Raw genomic sequence first — 24,063 nt, forward strand, 5'->3', positions numbered from 1 at the left:
CCATCTTCCCTCCTATCTGCTGGTTCCCTAACATAGAATATGAAAAGAAAGAGGCTTTTCAAATAGAAGAGACAGAGGAAAATAATTTGCTGATTATGGCCAAAGCCTAAGAGAGGACTACAATCTCCTACCCCACTCCATCATCTCAGAAGAGAACACAAGCCCCTCTTTGGTGCCCCCAAAAGACACATCTTTGTGACCCACACTGACCCCTGGACCTGCCTTTACATTATCACTTAAGACCTCACTGTACCCATTGCCCCAACTATGTCAGAGAGGCTTCAGGAAGGCAAAGATCACAGCCTCTCCATTTTTCAGAAACAGCACCATGAGTAAGATCAGACACGAGACAGGTCTTTAATAAAGGTAGCTAAACAAATAAATACAACAGACGAGCTCCCCCAAACTGAAGAATAAACCCATTTTTTGTGTTCAAAATCCAAAGTAGCTTATGGGAAACTCAGGTACTGACGTGACTTAAAGTCCACGGATGTGCATTTTATTATGCTATATATATCACACATGACCTTTACGTCTTTATGAGACCTGGTGATAATTTACAGGAACAGCAGAGGAGGAGATAGAAAACTTGAGGCACAGCCCCAAATGGGGACAGAAAAGGGAAAGGCAGGGACAGAAAGCCAGCCATAGCTCTCAGAATGTGGATAACGATGATTTGCTCCAGGCATACTTTATTCAATTCCTCTTTTCTCTCCCTCCACCGGCGACTCAGGGAAGAATATTAGTTAATATCAACACAGGGACAGACAGGCAGTTAGAGTGGCCCGAACTTTCCTTCCCACGGCACCTCCACGAGCCAATATAATCACAAAGTACAGATTCTGCTGTGGCAGATAAAGCCCTCGGTTGTGTAGGATCAATCTATTAAGGCAGTGAGGATGGCATGGCATGTCCCTTCTAGAAAGGAAATGAAATGTATAACCTGGCACTTAGGTCTCAATGTCCACATGCAAGTAAGTAACCCAGAATACTGGCCCTGATGGAAATGTGAGGCCACTGGTACAGCTTTCCTTAGGAGGGCTGTCCTCTTTATTCCAATGATTCCCATTACACTGCAGGGAAATTCGCAACTCCTTACCCTGGCTGTATGCCAGGTCTATCTCAACCTGGCCTCCTGCCACCTCACCAACCTCATTTCATCCCACTCCATATTTCCCGCCCCCGTCCTTGGTGATGAGAACAGGGCCTAGCACATAGTGAGTGCTCAACTATTCCCTCAATGAATAAATACGTGTAGAAAGGCTAACAGCCAACAGAGATGACACTGAAAGACATTTGACCTGTACCAAACTGGGTTTATCTGATTACATTTAGCGGGGGAAGGACAAAGAGTGGCTAAATAGAGAAGAAAAAGAGACCAGTGGTACCACTAATTGGCAACAACCGCCCTGGTCCAGGAAGAACAGCTGTGTCCCTGCCAAGGCAGCATCACTGCAGAGATGAGAGAAATTTCCAGAAGAACTCACAAAGGAAGCCGATGTCAGGGGACCTTCAGACAGCCCTGTCTGAAGCATTCAGGCTGAAAGCTGCATTCCCTTGGCAGAAAATCTGTTGAAACCCTTCAAGCATGACTATCAGCAGTGTCCTTACCAAGGTCAGTCACCCACATATTTCTGGAACACTTCCCCAAAGTTGTGACTTTCTCAGCCTTTACTGAGGAGGGCGGGAGTGTCAGCTGAAATACTCATCTTTGTCCAGATAAAAGGCTTATTGCTACCTGCAAAGTCCTATGTAATCAGCTCTTAGTTTCAGAGAACTTGGCCTAAGACAGAGAAAAAACAAACTCTCAGGTATTCCAGAAACATACTTCTAGTCAATGGCTTTAATTACGCATGAAGTGTTATGTTTGCCAAACTACGGAAGTTCCTTGTGGGCAAGGATGTTCAATTCTGCCATCTGCTCCCCTTCAACAAAAACAGCACCCAGTAGCTACCCAATCAATACCTACTTCCCTCAAACCAGCAGGACCAACGAGCAACAACGGATACCAGCCATTATGCAGAGCCATTCCCGAAGCAAAGGATTTTTTGGGTCACCTTCCCAAAGTTGCAAGTTCAAATAATAAGGGAGAAGAAAAAGGGAAGGATTCCAGGTAAACCCTAAGAAGAAAATCCTGAATGACTAAGGGAACAAAACCACAGAATGAATGAAACAGTTGGAAAAAAAATCACAGAACAATGACATGAAAGAGTTGTAGGACCAGCACGCACAACAGGGTAAAAGTCATCATGTTTTTCTCAACAGAGATTTCATCCTCCAGCCCCACAGAGTGAATGGAACAAAGAGGTACAGGCTACTGGCTTTAGAAAATGAAAACAGAGCAAGCAAACAAAATACAGCTGCAGCCAGCCCTGAAATGCCAGCTTCCATCAGAGACCAGCCCGACAGTCTACAGGTGGCACAAAGGGGAAACTGGGTTTCTGTCAACAGCTGGTCACACAGCTTCAGACACTTGGCCCTGACTCCCTCCAAGAATCCAGCCCCAACCCATGAGATTTTGTCTCATGGGATACACAAGCTTCTGAGTCCTACCAGGAAACAGGAAAACATACTGTCTTCCCACAAGAGGTGGAGGATGGGAGGCAAAGAAGTGCAGTTAAGAAAGGAAGGAAATTCGGTACTCTCAGAATCTAGCCAAATTACGTGGAAAAGATTTCCCTACCAAACACTGGCTTAGTCTAAAAATTCCAGAATGGAGTTCAATGTTTACTTTCCAATCTATCGCCAATTTTGGAAGATCTGAAAGTATTTCATTTCCCTGAAATGGTACACATGCAACATTTCCTGGTGTGCTCATTTTTACCTTCTGTTAACCAAAATGTTTTAAAACAACTTAATATGCCACGAGAATACATTTCAAGGGAGCCTGGGAGCTGCCCACAAATACCATTCATTCAGAAAATAAACTTTTGTCTCTTTGATACTTACTGAGCGTCAAAAACAGCCCAGCACTTAGCACTTACAAGTCAAGCTGTAATATAAACCCCTTCATGGACGGGTAAATGAGATGCAGTTACCTAGAGTTGTTAAGTAGTAACAGGTTACAAAGCACTGGGTCCCAAACCTGGGCCACCATCAAACCCACATGGAAGAGGTATTGCTTGAATGTCCATTCTTGAGTACCACCCTAAGAACCTGCTGGAGCTTGTCTACTATGGTGGATCGCAGGAACCACAAATTTAACCAGCCCCTCCTTCAGGTGATTTTGATCACGAGGCAGGTTTGGGAGCAGCTGCTATAGGAAGCATGAGCAAGGATGAGTTGACTACACTCACCCACACCAAGCGAACTCCAGGTCCACAGGCTGCTTTCTACTGGAATGCCCAAGAGATCTCATTAACTCAGCCACCTTGGAGAGAGTCCAGATGGCCCAAGACAGTCCAGCCTCCCATCCAGCTGGACTCCGGAGCAAAAGGAGTCCTCCAGAAAACTTCCTGGGCATTGCTGCCCGTAGCTTGGCAGTTCTGAAGAATGCTGGGTTGGAATGCTAGAAATCGTCAGAGCTGGACAGACCTTGAGAGCATGCAGTGTGCATGTCCGCCCAGGCATTTGTATTGCCCGTGAGGCTGAAGCTCGCGGAGGGCAGCTGGAGGCCAGCTCGCGCGTTCAGGGAGTCTGAAGACGCAGACAGAGGGAGTAAAACCTGTCTTCATTTTTCAGTGTGAAGCACTCTGAGAAAGTACGCCGTGCCTACCCTTCGTGATGACTCAGGGTTTAAAGAACCATTACCCTTCTTGATGACTCAGGGTTTAAAGAACCATTTATTTGTAGTTGCCAGTGGTTTCAGCTGCAGAGGACAAGGTCCAAATTGGGCTGTGATGGATTGCAATTGGTTTTGTTCCGCCAAAACCATTCTCCACTCCTTCCACAGAAACAGAAACTGAGCAGAGCACAAGCATCTCCTGCAGTAAGGTGGCAGTGTCATCAAATTCTGCCCAGTGGGGTAAGAGTTGAAGAAATGTGTGGGAGACGCAACCCAATGGAAGGACCCCAGGCCCTGAGCCTTTAGCAGAAGAGAAGTGCCATTCTAGCCAACTTGAACATGAAAGAAAACTAAACACTCTAGGTTGTTTAAGTCACTACTGTCTTGGGTTTCTGTTAGAGCAACTGCACGTGTATCCTAATACAAGGGTTTTCTTTCCTACGTGGGCTATCAAAACTAGGCCTCGAGAAGCAATCCTTTCATACTTCTTTTTCCTCCTTAGCCTATCAATATGGCAGATATTATCTCCTTCGGCTCCAAAGGATAGCAAGTTACGTCAGGAGACTCAAAAATCTCCCCTTAATCCCAAGCATCAAACCTTAAGTGCTAGACCTGTCTGAAAATACAAGCTTTTGTCTTTAGGCCAACCAACGCCTCAATCTACCTTTTTATTTATTTATTTATTTATTTATTTAAATTTATTTTTGGCTGTGTTGGGTCTTCGTTTCTGTGCGAGGGCTTTCTCTAGTTGCGGCAAGCGGGGGCCACTCTTCATTGCGGTGCGCGGGCTTCTCACTATCGCGGCCTCTCTTGTTGCGGAGCACAAGCTCCAGACGCGCAGGCTCAGTAGCTGTGGCTCACGGGCCTAGTTGCTCCGCGGCATGTGGGATCTTCCCAGACCAGGGCTTGAACCCGTGTCTTCTGCACTGGCAGCCAGATTCTCAACCACTGCGCCACCAGGGAAGCCCTCAATCTACCTTTTGAAGTGAAACTTCTACCAGTAATTACCATGTAAACAATTCACAGTTTCTGGAACAAGTCTACTATCACTTCTCCAATGCTAATGCTGTTCCCTCTGCCTGGAAGGCCCTTCCTGACCTAGAAGATTCCTCAACATCATAGCCAAATTCAAATGTAAAAATGTCCCAACTCCTAAGGGCTTAGGGGACTTTTTTAGAAACGGACTGGAGTATATTGTAGTATATATGCTTGTTAATCTTTGAGTCTGCTGGGTTCTTGATGCCAAGAACAGCTGAATAGCTTATTCATCTTCGTAACCCTGATCACCACCGCTCTCCACTGCATGCATCTCAGTACCTGGCATAGTAAGAACGCAATGAATGTCTGGTGAACTAATGAATGAAACTGTTGAATGAATTGTGTCAATGCTATCTTGAGAGTAATTTCAAAATTGTCGAAAATTCAAAAGCAGAGCCTATACTTTAAGGATATCTCCATGTAAATCAAATAACCACAAATATTCCCCTTAAACTATTATACCTTAGTCTGTTAAGATAGGAGACTCAGATTTTAAGGATAAAGGCGGAGTTAAAGATCCATGGCACTTATGAGCATCAACTATCATTTATTAAAAGTTGCATTTAATGGAAAGACAATTTTGCACCTTAGAAAAACAGCTAGCTCACTAAGAAGTCTGAGCAGTCATATTTTTTAAATGATCGTTTTGCTTTGAAAACAGATCCTACATTGAGTCAAAAACATACACACATTAAACAATATTTTTAAAAGTTCCCTTAGATACTATATAGATTTGTTTTTACCTAAAGATCTGAAGGAAAAAATTATACACACATCCCATGCTAGTACTTGCGCACCGGAAGCAACAGCCTAAAATCTCTCTTTTCAAAGATAAAGGAAACAATATTTTCACAAACACCAAGGATAGGTCATGGGTCACAATTCCCAAGCACAAGGCAAATCTGGACCAATTCTACACTCAGTGGAAATTTCCACTTCTGCTGCTTGCTTATAGCTTGGCTCGGGGACTAAACAAATGTCTAACAAAAGGTTAAAGAACAATACGGGCCATGAGAAAATTCAACTATCAAAGAATACCATGTCCAGAGTATAGAACAGGAGCCTAAGGGGACCCACCTCAAATGATAAGCTGGGGGAGAGTTACTTTTAATTCCATAGGGATGATCTAAGCCTTTTACCCTGGAGTTCCCAAAAATAAAGAAGGTCTATCTTATTCTGAAGCTCACAGCACTTTAATGGTTGAGGGACCTTCAAGACCATCTGTTCTAGATGCCCAGATATATTAAGTGACCTGCTGGAGAACACAAGCCAGTTATGGGCATAGCAACGCCTAGACTCTCCAGTCCTTAACGATCTAACCCAGGGTTCTCCAGCACAGCACAAAGAACAAAGACTACTCCTTAATACAATCTACACAAAGAAAACCAACTCAGGGAAAGGAGATCACCCAGCCCATCCAGAAGTTCTTCCCAAAAAACACACACAAACGCCAGGCATCAAATACAACAAAGATTATAGACATTAAAAAGGCTCCAGGCAAATTTTACAATGAGATTCACTTAATGCAGTAGGTATTTACTAGGAATTCAAAAATGAGTGAGGCTAAAGGAAACCCATTCCAAAGGAGCTCACAGTTAGTGAAGGAAACAAAGGGGCCTACATACATAAATTATAAAACTACATGCTTCATCCCATATTGGAGATAGAAACAGGGTACTATGGGACATTTCTGACTCAGTGATTAAATGTTTATTTGAATCTTTCTTCCCTCTGTAATTTCTAGGGTAACTTCTAGAAAATTACACTCTAACCTAAGTGGATAAAATGTACAAAGTTACAGACAATGCCCAGACTAAAACCAAAAGACTCTTTCAGAACCTTCGAAAAGACGAATCCTTCTCCAGAACAGGAAATTCATCCTTGAAACTTTTTTCTAAATCAAGTTTAAAAATATTGAGGGTATTACATTTGTTGAAGACGAACAAAGATTCAATTCTAGTATAATGACTTCTAATTCAGATTCAGGTCACCCTCTCAGGTGGGTGAGAAGTGAACCCAAACAGTTGACAAGAATATTCCAAACAGTGTTTGTCCTGGAGGTGGACAAACTCCATTATGCATGACCCCAACGCCAACTGTATTCTGGGGACATTTGAGGTCAGAGACCATGAAAATAAAATAGATATGTGACCTTCAAAGCCTCAGCCACTAATAAAATGCTGGTGGACGTTAAGAACCTGAGCAAGTCACTCAGATCAGGGAGAAAAGGCTTCTGGATATTGGTAAAAGAGCTCCCAACTTCACCGCTCTCTTGGCTTCCCGAAGCGAGGGTCTTGGGGTTGTATGGACCATTTGAACCACAAAATACCATCTAATATCGTGGAGAGGCATAAACGCCAGAAGACATCCCACCAGGGCCGTCACCAGTGCAGAAAGTAAGGGCAGCACAGAGGAACACTCCTACCACTAGAAGGGCTGGTGAAGGAGGCAGGATCTCAGAACCTACTTAAACAATCAGAGCAAAACTGTGTCCACCATATGTCGCCTGAGGGACCTACACCTCCTGGGGAAGGGAAGGAATTCATGCGGGCAGGACCAAATCTCTTGGATTCTAAACATGCCCCCACCATTTCTTGCACAGCCTGTGAGCCAAAGATTCGATTAATTCAAACATTTATTACTGCGACTTCCCTGGTGGCGCAGTGGTTAAGAATCCGCCTGCCAATGCAGGGGACACGGGTTAGAGCCCTGGTCCGGAGAGATCCCCCATGCCACGGAGCAACTAAGCCCATGGGCCACAACTACTGAGCCTGCGCTCTAGAGCCCGCGAGCCACAACTACCAACCCCGCGTGCTGCAACTACTGAAGCCCATGAGCCTAGAGCCCGTGCTCCACAACAAGAGAAGCCACTGCAATGAGAAGCCTGCACATGGGAACAAAGAGTAGCCCCCACTTGCCGCAACTAGAGAAAGCTGGCGCGCAGCAACGAAGACCCAACACAGCCAAAATAAATTAAAAAACAAACAAAAAAAGTCTCTTAGCTGGTTCTGACCATTGTCTGCTTCGCCATACAAAAACATTAAAAAAAAAAAAAAAAAAATTGGACTTCCCTGGTGGCGCACTGGTTGAGAATCTGCCTGCCAATGCAGGGGACACGGGTTCGAGCCCTGGTCTGGGAAGATCCCACATGCCGTGGAGCAACTGGGCCCGTGAGCCACAACTACTGAGCCTGCGCGTCTGGAGTCTGTGCTCCGCAACAAGAGAGGCCGCGATAGTGAGAGGCCCACGCACCGCAATGAAGACTGGCCCCTGCTCGCCGCAATTAGAGAAAGCCCTCGCATAGAAACAAAGACCCAACACAGCTAAAAATAAATAAATTAATTTAAAAAAAAAATGTATTACTGCACAGCGCCCAGATAGACATCTCATCCTTTTCAAGCTGTTGACTGATCACTGGGTGGACTTCAGAGGTAATATTTCTACATATACACACTACTGTATATAAAATAGATAACCAACAAGGATCTACTGTATAGCACAGGGAACTCTACTCAATATTTTGTAATAACCTATAAAGGAAAGGAATTTGAAAAGCAGTATATATATATATAGATATAGATAGATATAGATATATATGTGACTGAATCACTGTGCTGTACACCTGAAACTAACACGATATTGTAGATCAACCATACTGCAATAAAAATTTTTTTAAAGAGTTAATATTCTACAACCTGCCTCCTTATTACCACCCAAGGTTGTAGCAGGAATGAGTGACAGAGAACGGATGTGCAACACCAAAAGGAAAGTGGTATCACAGCCACCAGCATCGTTTTCCTAGCCCCTTCACACTAACACCTGCAGGCATTCTATCCCACCGAAAGCAATAAAACTGTATTTTAAGCTACACTTGCAGACAGCTCTGAGAAGAAATGTACTTTTCCCAGAAGTTGGCACAATGTGTGTTTATTTAGGGAGACATATCTATACAACACTAGCAATAAAACTAACTCGACTCATGGGAAGTTATTCCAGACAGATAGCGTCACCTCCTTCTCCTTCCTAAAAAAATCCAAAGAGAGGAGAAAAAAAAACAAACAAAAAAAAACAAATGCAAATTGCCACTGGCAGAGTTGCGTGTTTAAGGTGCACAGAAGGATTCAAGAGCAAGTCAAGGTCCCCAGCAAATGCCTATTCATTAAGCCGGTAGGAGGTGCCACGCCATCTGGCACCCATGTCCAGCGGAAGATATGTTGCTTAGGATCAATGCTGAGAAGCGAGCAAGTTTATTTTTACCCTTTTATGCACAAAACTACAAGGACATAAATGCCTGCATTAGACATACCAGAAAGACTTAACGAGACTGGAAAATGGGATCCAAAAATGGGATACGGCAGAAGCCAGCTTTCATTGAGCTTGATTAAATAACGCCCTCTTCCCAAACGTTCAGGAATCCCAGCAAACCCCACAGCGTCTCAGCTAGAGACTCCTTAAGAAACCACGAGGACTCTGGGCGCGTAAGGGAGGGGAGATGGCCCTGCATCCACTGATACCAGAAGACCTGGAGGGGCTCACATTCAAGGCGGGGCTCTGGGGGCCCCTCAGCCTGGGCACAAGGCCAGCCACCAGGGGACAAGACAGCCAGTCACTGGGTGTGGGAACCCCTATCACACCGGCCACCCTGCAGCGTCCCCCCTCTGAGGCTCTTTGAGCCTCACATAACCAACCAGAATCTTCTTTTTCCAAGTGAAGCTCCTACCTTTTTCTCCAATAGAAACATAATGCTTGTCCAACGCCAAAAATTTGTTCAGTGCCAAATAACCAGAAAATCACAAATAAATTTTAAAAATGTCATCATTCCACCACTCACACTGCTAAGATTTTGGTATATTTCATACACACACACACACACACACACACACACACACACACACGCAGTGTGGATATACACATATATGTATCACAAAGATATCATATTTGCTTTCTCAGAGTCTGCTTTTATATCTTAATAACACATTTTAAATGTTTTCTCATGATAATAAATATCTTTCCACCACAGTTTAAAAGCTAAATAGTACTCCACTATTTCACCATGTTTTACTTAAATAATCTCCACAGTATTAGGCATTTATTTTTCTCCCAATTTTTCTCTATTAGAAAAGAACACAACAATGAACTGTTCCTCACTCTTACCTTTGCGATTTCAGATATTTGCTTACAATAAAGGAATGACCAGATCAAATAAGAAGATTTTTAGGCTTTTGATGTAGTAATATTCCTACATTTTCTTTCAGAAAAGTTATGCCAACTTATGTTCCCTATTAGCAAGGTATAAGAATGCTCCTATAGGGCTTCCCCGGTGGCGCAGTGGTTGAGAATCCGCCTGCCAATGCAGGGGACATGGGCTCGAGCCCTGGTCCGGGAAGATCCCACATGCCGTGGAGCAACTAAGCCCGTGCACCACAACTACTGAGCCTGCGCTCTAGAGCCCCCGAGCCACAACTACTGAACCCACATGCCACAACTACTGAAGCCTGCACGCCTAGAGCCTGTGCTCTGCAACAAGAGAAGCCACCGCAGTGAGAAGCCCACGCACCACAACAAAGAGTAGTCCCCGCTCACTGCAACTAGAGAAAGCCTGCGTGCAGCAATGAAGACCCAAAAAGCAGCCAAAAATAAAATAATAAATTAAAAAAATATATATTAAAAAAAAAAGAATACTCCTATACCCTATGTTCTTACCAAAGTTTTTATTATCTATATTTTATTGTCACTTGAAAAATGATTTGCCAATCAGACAGGTGCACATGACCACTGCTAATAATAATAGGAATAATAATAATAATTCAACCATGACATTCACCAGGCACTTACTATGTACCAGTCACTGTTCTAAGAGATTTACATTTGTGAAGTAGGGCTATATTCTTACCCCCATTGTATGGATGGGGAAAAGGAGGCACAGGAAGGTGAGGTCCTCTGTCCGTGTGGTAACTGGAGGAGCTAAAGTTTGAACCCATGTAATCTGTTTCCAGAGTCCAGGCTCTTGACCACTAGACCATACAACCACATGGGGAACTATCAGGAAGAAGGAGAGAGGGAATAAGATTAACATCCAGTGGAGAGATCACTGGAAACACAACCTGCCCTTTATCACACCCTGACCTTTATTTACACGTTGAATATCACCAATGGTGGGTCATCCCATAAGTGATGTACACAGTCGTCTACTCTAGCAAACCAAATCTGAAAGCAGACTATTAACTTCCCATTGGCTCACTCATCAGCAAGTGACCTGGGTTTATTACTTTGGCATGTAACTATTTGCCTGGTCACACTAATCACATAAAAGGAAGTGGCTTATTTGTTTCCTTGTGTAATAAAGGATTAGGGACCCAATAATTCCATTTCTTGGTATAGAGATAGCCTAAAGTACTGAAAGAACTGGAACAGATACTTGAACACCTATGTTCACAAAACCAAACGGTGGAAGCAACTCAAATGTCCATCGACAGAGGAATGGATAAACAAAATATGGTATACATACACAATGGAATATTATTTAGCCTTAAATAGGAGGAAAATTCTGGCACATGCTACAATATGGATGAACCTTGAAGACATTAGGCTAAATAAAAGAAGTCAGTCACAAAAGGACAAGTATCATATGATTCCACTGATGTGAAGTACCTAAAATAGGCAAAGGCAAAGAGACAGAAAGAAAAACGGTGGTTGCCAGGGGTTGGCGGGGGGTGGGGGTGGGGCGGGTAGGAGGAAGCAGGGGTTGTTCTTTAATGGGTACAGAGTTTCAGGTGGGAAGATGACAATAGTTAGGGCGCTTCAGCCATCTGGGCCCCTCATCAGATCCTCATAAGCCTTTCTGGGTAATGCCACCCAGCAGACGTTGAGAGGGGATACAAATGCTCAAGAAGAGATGAAAATGCTTCTAGAAACAATCTTTAATTGCAGGGAAGGACTGGTACTGATGTTCACATAAGTGAGCACTTTGAATAGCAAAGGAAAAACAGACTCCAAGGAATGTACTATAAAAACCACACCTGTACAAGAATCAAAGAACGAATGGGGAAACGAGGTGAGCATTCCCTAATGACTACTGAGCATAAACAAACACAACCACGAGAAAGGTCTTCCCACGAGCCTGTGGGTCAGCAGAACTCAGGTTTTCAGTGGCCAAGAACATCAGACGCAGAAAGACTGCCCATCCAAAAGCCAGATTTGGGGTACGCTTGTTGAGAAGGGTACCTCTGGGAGCCAGAAAGACAGCTTCTGACCACTCAGTGACTCACTGTGTTCACATAGCATCACAGAATAGTTTTAAAAAGACTCAAATTCAGAAATGCTGTCTTTGTGACTTATTTAATAGAAGGTCACTATAAGATCCCCAAGGACAGCTTAGTCACCATGAGACTATATAAAGCTATTCTAAAGAAAGGAAAGCTAGAGCTATCAAGGCTAATCACAGGCTACTGCGTAACCATAAACCCAACCTGACAGACACAGGATTAGAGGGGCAACACCAAGACAAGGGCTCGGCTCACTCCCCAGGCCACCACCTTGTATTTCGCTAACTCAAATATAATCCCCTCCTTGTGCAATAAAGAATCTGACTGGTCTTTGTCCCTGGTTCCTGAAAGGGAGACTATAAATCCTTGGAACTTCCCGAGTAACAGAAGGGTCTTTATTATTCATGAGCCCCTTGAGTCACACCTGAGATCATGTAAAATGAGAAGACTCAGATTGGGGGCTGATCACCAGTAAGACCAACCACGCGATTAGAGGGGTGGGGCTTTGAGGCAGCCCAATCCTGGGAAGAGGAAGGAGGCTGGAGACTGAGTCCATCCACACGGCCAATGATTCAATCAATCATGCCACCATAATGAAGCCCCAATAAAATCTCTGGACACCAGGCTCAGTGGCGCTTCCTGGCTGTTGAATACAATGATGTGCCAGGAAGGTGACACACTCCAATCCCACAGGGAGAGGGCATGGAAGCTCAGCATTTGGAATCCTCTCAGACCTCACCTATGTCTATTGGGATGGCCCTGATCTATATACTTTAAAATTAAACTATAATCATAAGTATAGCACTTTCCTTAGTTGTGAGTCATTCTAGAGAATTATCGAGCCTGAGGGAGTCATGGGTGCCCCCCAGATTTGTAGCCAGTCAGAAGTGTTAGTGGCCTGGGGACCCCATTTGCAGTTGGCATCTGAAGTGGGGGCAATCTTGTTGGGACCAGACCCTTTCACGTATGGGATCTGCACCAACTCCAGGAGGCTAGCATCACAACTGTACTGCAGTCCACCAGCTGGTGTTAGAACACTCTCCCGGACACAGATTCCCAGCTGACTCAAGTGCCGCACACTGGTTCAATACTCAGGTCCATATAACATAGCTTTTATCTGCTAAAATTCACGCCAAATGTTAATGACTAGAAATTTTCCCCCAATTCAAATATTGCCATTTGCAGCAGCATGGATGGACCTAGATATTATCATACCAAGTGAATTAAGCCAGAAAGAGAAAGAGAAATATCATGTGATATCCCTTATATGTGGAATCTAAAATATGATACAAATGAACTTTTTTTTTTTTTACAAAGCAGATTCACAGACATAGAAAACAAACTTACGTTTACCAAAGGGGAAAAGGGATGGGGGAGGAATAAATTAGGAGTTTGGGATTAGCAGACCTACACTACTACCTATAAAATAGATAAAGCAACAAGGTCCTACTGTGTAGTACAGGGAACTATATTCAATATCCTGTAATAAATCATAATAAAAAAATATGAAAAAGAACATATATATGTATATATAACTGAGTCACTTTGCTGTATACCAGAAACTAACACAACATTGTAAATAAACTATATTTCAATACCACACACAAAAAAGAAAATTTCCCCCATTCAATACTAGTAACAGCTAAAATGTTTTGAATAATTGCTATCTCAGACATGGTTCTAAGACCTTCTACGTGTATTAACTCACTCACTCCTCATAGCAACCTCACAGGGTGAGTACTGTTACTATCCCCTTTATAAATGAAAGCACAGAGCGGTTAAGGAATTTGCCTGAGGTCACATGGCGAGCTCACGTGGCAAGGTCACACGGTCAAGGTGCCAGGATTCAAAGCATGTTCCTCTGTCTCTGAAGCCGCCCCTTAGCCACAAGTCCAGAGGAAAAGGCGTGACTGCTGGCCGCCAACCCCTCCAAGGGCCCACAGGTCACTACCCTTCCCCATCCCCACTGGCTCCCATTCTCCATCCTTAGAATGGCCACATGCTGAGTTCCTTGGAGAAGACTGCGTGCTTTCTGATGATAGATTTATCCGGTTTTGACTGTAGCTCAGGAAAGCCAATTTTGAGAACACTACAGCACTGGGGAAGATTAACTATTTTCCTGAAAGTCTTTTCCAACAAAAACACAAATTAACAGCTGGATGGTTCTAGATGTAAATGAAAGTGATAAATTTCCCTGCAATAAATGAATAGATTCAAAGTTGTTCCTTTTCATTATCATCTCCCTCACCGCAGGCAGAACGTCTCCACGGGTGACACGAATCCCTTCTCACTTCTTTTTTCCCCAATTATTTAAACTCAAAAGTGCTACATAGGTACTTCTTCACTTTTAATAAATTAGCAGTACAGGTTGATGTTCTCAGTGTTCTTAGTACTGCAATTAAAACCTCAGCGGTCATGGTGGTGATTTTTCAAATATAAACGACGTAATAAGGTCATCAGCTGGCTGTCCTTCCATTTCACGTCCGCTTTTAATAACTCTTTTGAGCATGCTAGGCACTTGGGACTCAGCAATAAATCTGAGAAAGTTTCTGCTTGCCCTCAGGGCACTTACATGGCAGCAGGAGAGAAAGTCAGAGAAGGGACAAGTGTGTGCGTGCACTGCACGTGTACGTATGCATAATTTGGGGAAATGATCAGTGATGTTAAAAATAGAGCGAGTGTAGATCTGGGGGACTAACAAGAAGATGTGTGTTTCTGGAGTGAAATCAACATGGGAAAAGGGTGGGAGATGAAGACAGAGAGGCACCAGATCATTCTGAACTGAGGTATCCAATCCCCTATCACCGTCTCCCTCCCCTCCCCTGAGTCTATGCCTCCATCACCTTACACTGGACAACTGTCTTTCCTACCTGACCTCTAGGCTTCCTTACAGCCAGTTCTCCACACAAGCTAAATGACCTTTGTAAAACAGAAATCCGATCAGGTCACGTCCCTGCTCAAAACTCTCCACACATCCATCCCAATCAGAATAAAACCGTTAACTCCGCACCACGCCCAACGAGGTTCTTCATGTTCCAGCACTACCTGCCCTCCAAACTCAGCACCTTGCTCCCTTCCCCCTGGCCACACAGCCTTCCCGCTGGGCCACACGTGCTCCTGCCTCAGGCACCTCAGCCTGGATACCACCTTGACTCCACCACCATTCAGGTCTGGGCACAAACATCCCTCCCTGGTCCGGCGGAGGGAGCACTTAGCCCCCCTAGTGGAATTCAGGCTTGAGTGGGACATGGGGTTCCTTCCTTGAAGGGGGGGTGGGGTAGAGGGAGGGAGAGGATACCCGCACCCTTGCCTGAAATCTCACCCCTAAGGCTGCCTTCAATACTTTCACGGCGGTCAAAGCCAACTTTTCTCTTTCTCTGGACAAGGGCAGTGACACGGAGGACAAGCTCACGGTGACTGACAGAGCTTACCGGCCTTAGCCCTGGGAGGGAGAAGGTCCCTCTCAGGTGGCATTGTGTCACAGCATAACAGAGATGGGCAGCCTCTACAGACAAGAGCTTCCAGCCAGGGGAACTTTCTTGATGGCAGTGGCTGTCCTAGGGCTGCTTGGTCCTCACCTGTGTTCTTTCTGCCCGGGAGACTGAGCAACTCTGCCATGTCCTCAGGCCAGCGCAGGGTGCCACATGCAGAGTAACTATCACTCCACAACAGGCCTACACATTCCAGCCAAAGTCCTAACGGGCTTTGGGACATCCCTGGTGGTCCAGTGGTTAAGACTCCACACTGCCAATGCAGGGGGTGTGGGTTTGATTCCCTGGTCGGGGAACTAAGATCCCGCATGCAGCGTGACGCCGATAAATAGATAGATCGATCGATCGATCGATAGGTCATAACGGGCTTTGCCTGGACCATATACGATGATCTGCTCAATTCTCCAGTTTGGGGAGAAGCAGGGTTAGGAATGTGTTTAGGAATCAGTCTTCTCTCTCATTTTCTTTCCCCCAGGTTGGCAGCAGGGAGCCACACCCTGTAAGCCATGGGCCTCAGGCAACGTGCCTCTGTTTGTAATCCAGGGGTCCCCAAATGTGTGAAGCAGCAGAACTCCCAATGTCCTGGGCTCTGGGACACCAGGGGATCCCTTGGACGCCCTTCTTCTGAACCAGGAACAATCCGACTGGCAGGAAAGGGTACATGTTGTGGGCAGAGGCCTCGGCATCTCAGAAGAATGCAGAAAATATTAAAGAGTCACATCTCCCTGCTTTCCTACAGAATGTTTTTTCCTTGGTTATTCTTTTCACCACCCATGGCACTTACTGGTAAATAAGTGATTGCCAGAGATCTGAGCAGGTTAGGGGGAAAAAAGACTCAAATTTGGGAAAGCTCTATCCTATCACTTAATCTCTTTTTCTGGGAACTGAAAAAACACCACTATGATATGATTCTAGGGGCTGAGTACCTGAATCCAGGTAAGCGCTTATACCAAAATTACTGTAGAAATAAGATATGCAACACATAGAGCCTTTACAGTCATCATGTAAATATGACAGTTATTTCCTTTAAGGGATGATAATTAATGCTGCCTTTACATAAGCCACTGTTTTTAAAGTTTTTCTTTTTTCCTGATGTTTTCCTGCATTAGCAATCAGCAGGGTAATCGACATCATCGTCGGGCATTTCCTGAGAGATGAACACTTTCACCAACACTTTCCAATATGCAGAGGCATTCCCATTTGAATAACAAGGCAGGGGAACTTCCCTGGTGACATGGTGGTTAAGAATCCACCTGCGAATGCAGGGGACATGGGTTCGAGCCCTGGTCCAAGAAGATCCCACATGCCACAGAGCAACTAAGCCCGTGCGCCACAACTGCTGAGCCTGCGCTCTAGAGCCCGCGAGCCACAACTACTGAGCCCGCGTGCCACAACTGCTGAAGCCCGTGCGCCTAGAGCCCGTGCTCCACAACAAGAGAAGCCACTGCAATGAGAAGCCCACGCACCACAACGAAGAGGAGCCCCCGCTCGCCACAACTAGAGAAAGCCCGCGCACAGCAACGAAGACCCAACGCAGCCAATCAATCAATCAATCAAAAAGAAAAACAAGGCAGGGGGATGGGGGAGTTTGAGGGTATAGTTCTTGCCCCAGAGCATTATGGGATTCCCTTGCACCTGATCACAAAGGCACAAGAGGTTCTGCCCATACACTCAAGACAATACAAACGACTGAGGTGCAAGAAAAACTCTCCCGCGTCTCTAAAATGCTCTCCCCGCCACACCGGCCTTTCCTCCCTGCCATTCAAACATTTTTGAGTACTTCTGTCAGGGACTGAGTATGTGACGATGAAGAGGCATGATCCTGGCCCGCAAACTGTAGCGGGGAGACACACACATCAATGGATCATTAGACTACAACGTAAAAGTGGAATCTACCCACTGATTCAACAAGTGTTTGTTGAGCACCTACTACATGCAGGGCACTGTTCTGGCTGCCAGTGTACAAAAGCAAGAGTACATAATAGACACAGGATAATCACAAGAATACAGAAGAAACCCATCACATCCTATCCAGGAGGATGAAGAAAGGCTTCTCTGAAAAAGGAAACCCTGGAAGGAGTCCTGAAAGACGAAAAGAAGATGGTGGAGGAAGACATCCCCAGCGTGGGGTGGGAGCCTGTGCGTGAAGCAGAGGTACCAGTGACCAGCGACAGTCAAGGGCACTGTTGCCCTGCCCGCCTGGAACAGAAGGGGAGGCAGGGGGCCAAGATGAGTCTTGGACTGCAAGTCAAGGTGACCAGGGACCTGGACAGTACAGCAGGACTTAGGGCTCCCCTGTAGTTGAGTAATTTTGAACAGCCTGCATCCCAAGAAGGGCGTGGTCTGATTCCCATCTCAGATATAATACCCCGAAATGGTTTTTATTTGCAAGCACTGCCTCTCCTGCCTCAGAGGCTTGAAAATGCAAAAGACGGGCAAGATTTAGATTTAGTAACTGGATACAAACAAGTTTCAAAAAAATAAGGCACAGAAGATTCTTCCCTGTTTTAATTAGAGAAGATGGCTAGAAACTACTAAGGCGGCGGGGGCGGGGGGAGAAAAAGAAGAATGTTTTTTCACAAACCCCAAAAATCAAGTGAGCAAAAAGCAGCTTCCCAGAGACAAACCGTCCTGACTTAGTAATTCTGCTAGAACTGCTCATTTTCATCTCTGCTGGGACCAACAGAAGCTGCGTGACAAATGCTCTTCACGTCCCGTGTGGCCTGCTGCCACATCACACCTCGGTACGAGCCACACCAGCCTCCCAACTTGGCCACCAAGCTCGTGGTGAAGGAGCCAACCTCTGACAGATCCAGAGAAGAGTGAGTGTACATATTCTCACCATGGACAATGGCCGCAAGGAAGGCTATTTTTTCCAAATAATATTTTATATTAATTTAACAGTTCAACATTCCCAAAGGCCTTCAAACTGAGGACTGAATTTCCCCATAACATGAAGGGCAATTTCAGATCCCCCGTAGTCCAAAATTCAACTATTAAACATCCCATCCATTCTGTCCCTAGAGACTAGACACACTTACTACTCAGAAAACGGTACCCTGTAATAATAAACTGATGCAATGAGATGGCACTGCAATGTTATGGTTTCCAACCCAAATCCAGTTAAAAGCGCCTATGTCATATATCCTGTTTATTGACCACATTTTAAGCCTATCAGCTACGCTAGCTTCAAATGAACTTGATTGCTTCGATACAAACACAAACTCCAATTTAATTTCTACACGACTATCTGCCTTCCAAATGAAATTCTAAAGCCCAACAAGTGAGATCATAATTAGGTTGGTTACGTTTTTTATTATAGAAGCAAGCACATTAAATGTTACTGCCTTGAAGGCCAATGTTTCTATTAGCGAAGCCACACATGAAATAGACTGGGATTTTTCTTCATCTAACGCTGCGAGTTGCCAAGATGTTTAACTGCCACATTTTGGAATGTTTCAAATGTTTCCAGTCAGAATCAAAACTGAGAGATGGGTTAAAAATTAGTCTTCACTGTATGCAGTGTATAATGAATTCCATCACTTAACATCCCAAAACAGGCAAAACTAATCTTGCTGAGAAGTCAGGTTGGTGCTTATGCTTGGGATGGGGGTGAATGCAGATCTTGATTACAAGGAGGCACAGGGGAGCCGCCCGGTACTGGGCATTGTTTACTTCTTGATCTGGGTACAAATGGCTGTGATAATTCACCATGCTGTACACGAACCATGTGTAACTGTTCTTTACGTAAAATTCAGTTGAAGTTTAAAATATTAGGGTAGAGGACAATTATTTGTCTACTCTTATGAAGACCCTAACAGGTCAGTACTTCAATTCTATGTGGCATTTGAAAGAACATGGGTTTCACATGGACAGAAATCAGATCAACAGAAATACTGATCTGCTTTACTGGACATGCTTTCATTCTCTTTCATTCATTTTTCTGAAAGATCTCAGCCATATGTTCATTGCGGCCTTATTTACAATTGCCAAGATATGGAAACAACCTAAGGGCCCGTCAATGGATGAATGGATAAAGAAGATGTGGTGTGTCTATATATACACAATGGAATATTACTTGGCCATAAAAAGATGAAGTCTTGCCACTTGCAACACTATGAATTGACCTTGAAGGTCTCATGCTAAGTGAAATAAGACAGAGAAAGATAAATACTGTATGATATCACTCATATGTGGAATCTAAAAAAAACACGAACAAGAAAACAAAATAAATGAACAACCAACAAAAACAGGTAGATACAGAGAACAGAGCAGTGGTTGCCAGACGAGAAGGGGTGGGGCAAAACGGGTAAAAGGGACCAACTGTTTGATGATGGATGGAAACTAAACTTTGGATTGTGAGCAGCCTATAGGGCATATAGAAGTAAAGATATAATGTTGTATACATGAAACTTACATAATGTTATAAACCAACATTACTTCAACAAAAAATAAGTAGATACTAACCATCCTGACGGTCACGTGCGCAGCATGGGGAACACCCAGCGTGAATCAGTATTTAACATCCCCTCCTCCATACAACACAACTACTTCCAGCAACAATCATGCAATAATCATCATTCTATTCTTGAATCATTTCGTTTTAATATAACCATTTAAAAAGGTCGTATTTATTTATAACATCTTTATTAGAGTATAGCTGCTTTACAATGGTGTGTTTGTTTCTGCTGTATAACAAAGTGAATCAGCTATATGTATACATATATCCCCATATCCCCTCCCTCTTGCATCTCCCTCCCACCCCTCTAGGTGGTCACAAAGCATAAGCTGATCTCGCTGTGCTATGCAGCTGCTTCCCACTAGCTATCTATTTGACATTTGGTAATGTATATATGTCAGTGCTACTCTCTCACTTCGTCCCAGCTTACACTTCCCCCTCCCCGTGTCCTCAAATCCATTCTCTACGTCTGCGTCTTTATCCCTGTCCTGCCCCTAGGCTCCTTAGAACCTTTTTTTGTGTTTGTTTTTTGAGATTCCATATATATATGTGTTAGCATACGGTATTTGTTTTTCTCTTTCTGAATTACTTCACTCTGTATGACAGACTCTAGGTCCATCTACCTCACTACAAATAACTCAATTTCGTTTCTTTTTATGGCTGAGAAATATTGCATTGTGTATATGTGCCACATCTTCTTTATCCATTCATCTGTCGATGGACACTTAGGTTGCTTCCATGTCCTGGCTACTGTAAATAGTGTTGCAATGAACATTGTGGTACATGACTCTTTTTGAATTATGGTTTTCTTAGGCTATATGCCCAGTAGTGGGATTGCTGGATCATATGGTAGTTCTGTTTTTAGTTTTTTAAGGAACCTCCATACTGTTCTCCATAGTGGCTGTATCAATTTACATTCCCACTAACAGTGCAAGAGGGTTCCCTTTTCTCCACACCCTCTCCAGCATTTATTGTTTGTAGATTTTCTGATGATGGCCATTTAAAAAGAAGATCAATTTTAAAGTGACTTCTAAAATGCAGCAAAACATTTCTTCCATGAACTAAAATATGCACTTACCCAGCACTATGACACCTAGGAGTTCTCACTCTCTCACTGTTTTAAATTTTAAGCACATATTAAAAACTCCAGGGACTTCCCTGGTGGCGCAGTGGTTAAGAATCCGCCTGCCAATGCAGGGGATACGGGTTTGAGCCCTGGTCCGGGAAGGTCCCACATGCCACGGAGCAACTAAGCCCATGCGCCACAACTACTAAGCCCGTGCGCCACAACTACTGAGCCCGCGCTCTAGAGCCCGTGCTCCGCAACAAGAAAAGCCACCGCAATGAGAAGCCCACGCACCACAACGAAGAGTAGCCCCCGCTCGCCGCAGCTAGAGAAAACCCGCGCACAGCAACGAAGACCCAACGCAGCCAAACAAATAAATAAAAATTCCAAATGGTCACACAGTGACAGAAGTGAAGAAACTCAATTTCCATTTGTTCATCGTCAACTGCACTATCACTGTTTATCTCAAAGCTCTGTTTAAACATAAGAACATGTTGTACCATAAGGACGAAAGGCATGAAGCACTCCTAAAGCAGCTCCAGCATGGCCGAACTGCTAGGAACTTAACTCTCAAATCAACGGGTATCACTGGGTCCACGTGTATCAGGGCCAACTGTGTAACAGAGTTGCCCAAATTGATTTCCATGTACAATACAATGTTTATTAAAGGGAACATTTTTTAAAGTGTGCTAATCTGATGTGCGTAAATAAATATATACTTACACATAGGTATATATAATTATTAACAGCAGCAACTATTCAGAATTTAGAGAAGCAAAAGAGTTTTTCCCGGAAACTATGTTATCAGTGGCTTCTGTTTAGATTTGCCCACACGTGGTGGTAACAAAATGCAGACCGGCTGAAGTCAGCTGTACTGGTTTTAGCCTCTGTAAAGGCTGCCCCGCCTGACAGCCCCACCTGCGGGGGACCGCGCCCACGGCTCCACCCATGGGACGCAGCTGCACACAGCCAAAAGCAAAAGAACCCTGCAGACAGAAGGCCTCTGAAGACACAAAATAAACGTCCAAGTTCAGACACAAAAGCTTTTGTGTTGCGCACATTAAGACAGCCCTCGCAGTTTACAGTGAGGGTAAAGCAGGGTTTCTCAATGTCAGCACCGTTGGCTATTTGGCGAGGCTAATTCCTTGCTGTGGGACCATCCTGTATGTTACAGGATGTTAATCTGCCTGCCTGGACTCTATCCACTGCATACACAGGCCAGTAACACACTCCCATACCCTTGAACCAAGATGTGACAAAGGTCCCCCTTCACCGCCACCTCAGAGTCCCTCGGGCGGAGGTTAGAACACCTTGGGACGGCACACGGGAAATCAGGCCCAGGGCTCGCCCCAGGGAAGGGAGACGTGGTTTGTTTTTAGAGCTCCCTTTTCATTCTTAGCAAGTGCGTCTATTTCTTATTCAAACACACATTTAATTAAATACACAAAGAGAGGGTGTGCCACTGAAAACAATGCCAGCAGCCCTCTCAAATTATTTTTCCTTTATTTTCAAATATTTACCTAATGAACAGAAACAAAACAAACATCTTTCCCAAAAGGCCATTCCAGCCCAAGAGAGATATTCTATAAACACGGGCATAAATGACCACTGTAAAGGAAGTATTTCCGGACATGCCTCCAACCCCGAATCACTTCTTTTACACACGATTCTAACTTGCTGTGGTTCCTCCGGGTCAAAGCAGCATGGAAGCGGCAAATCAGAACAGCAGCAGCAAGGTAAGCATAGTGTCCCCAGAGAGCCTGGGAGAGGCAGCCTGGATATTGCAAAAAAAAGAGCCGGGGATTCAGGGACAGGAAACCTGGATTTGAGTCTCTGTTCTACCACTTTCTCACCCTGGGGCTCTGACCAAATCACAACCTCCCAAGATGCCAGCTTTTATTTACGAAATGGAAGGTGATGTGTGCTTCTAAGAGCTGCCTTGAGAACTAACTCACTCGAACTAAGTGAAGGTTTTCATCCAGGTGTCAAATGTTATTACCTTGATTGTAGAATTACACACATCACGAGTCTCAGCCAGAGGTAACTGCTGGCTTTACCAATAGGAGTTTTATCACTGAAAACAGCCCCAGGGTTGGTTCCAACAGCATGAACAGCAGATTCAAAAGGTGGAAAAGAGTAGGAAACATGTGAAAGCGTAGCAAAGGGCAGGGAAGCCAGACTGCCTGGGTTCTCATCCCACTGGGTGATGCTGGGCAACTTTTTTGACTTCTACATGCTTCAGTCTCCATCTACATACTGGGGATAACAGTGGCACCGTCGGTGCCCATTATTTGCGGTAGTGATACTTTACAAAATCTCTGTGAACACGGACTTGGCAAATATTAAACCAGTGATCCTAGAGGAAGGGAATACAGGCTTAGGTTCCTGTGAGCCTCTAGTCAGAACATTTTTGTCCACTGATCAACACGTAACCATGGGGACTTCCCTGGCGGTCCAGTGGTTAAGACTCTGCGCTTCCACTGCAGGGGACAAGGGTTCAATCCCTGGTCGGGAACGAAGATCCCACGTGTCTCGTGACCAATAAATAAATAAATAAAAACATAAAACATTCGCTGTCACCTATTAAATTTTTTTAAAAATCAGAAATAAATTTTTAAAAATACATAACCATGTTTTATGTGCTTCTGTTTTAAGACACCTTATTTAATAGATGCGGTTGATTCATCAATATTGAACTCACAGCCAACAGCACTATAACTCATGCTTGAAGAAGCTTATCTAACACACCTGTTTTCTACCTAAGGCACAGCACAGCCTTCCAGCACTTCGGAACTCTCGACGTAATTCCAGCACTACGCTTGGGGGCCATTTAAACAACAAAATCACCAACCAGAAAAAAAAAAAAAAGCTCAGGGGCTTCCCCAGTGGTGCAATGGTGGAGACTCCGCCTGCCAATGCAGGGGACACGGGTTCGAGCCCTGGTCTGGGAGGATCCCACATGCCGCGGAGCAACTGGGCCCATGAGCCACAACTACTGAGCCTGCGCATCTGGAGCCTGT

The 24,063-nt window shown here is 44.5% G+C and overlaps 1 protein-coding gene across 7 annotated transcripts in view; it reads right to left on the reverse strand.

The window, feature by feature from the left end:
• MGAT5 (alpha-1,6-mannosylglycoprotein 6-beta-N-acetylglucosaminyltransferase) overlaps positions 1–24,063 on the reverse strand; it is a 363,475-nt gene that overhangs the window by 281,497 nt on the left and 57,915 nt on the right. The gene's annotated exons all lie outside the window — the stretch shown is intronic.

This window comes from Balaenoptera ricei, chromosome 7 (assembly GCF_028023285.1).
Source record: "Balaenoptera ricei isolate mBalRic1 chromosome 7, mBalRic1.hap2, whole genome shotgun sequence".
In the NCBI taxonomy this organism is placed as follows: Eukaryota; Metazoa; Chordata; class Mammalia; order Artiodactyla; family Balaenopteridae; genus Balaenoptera; species Balaenoptera ricei.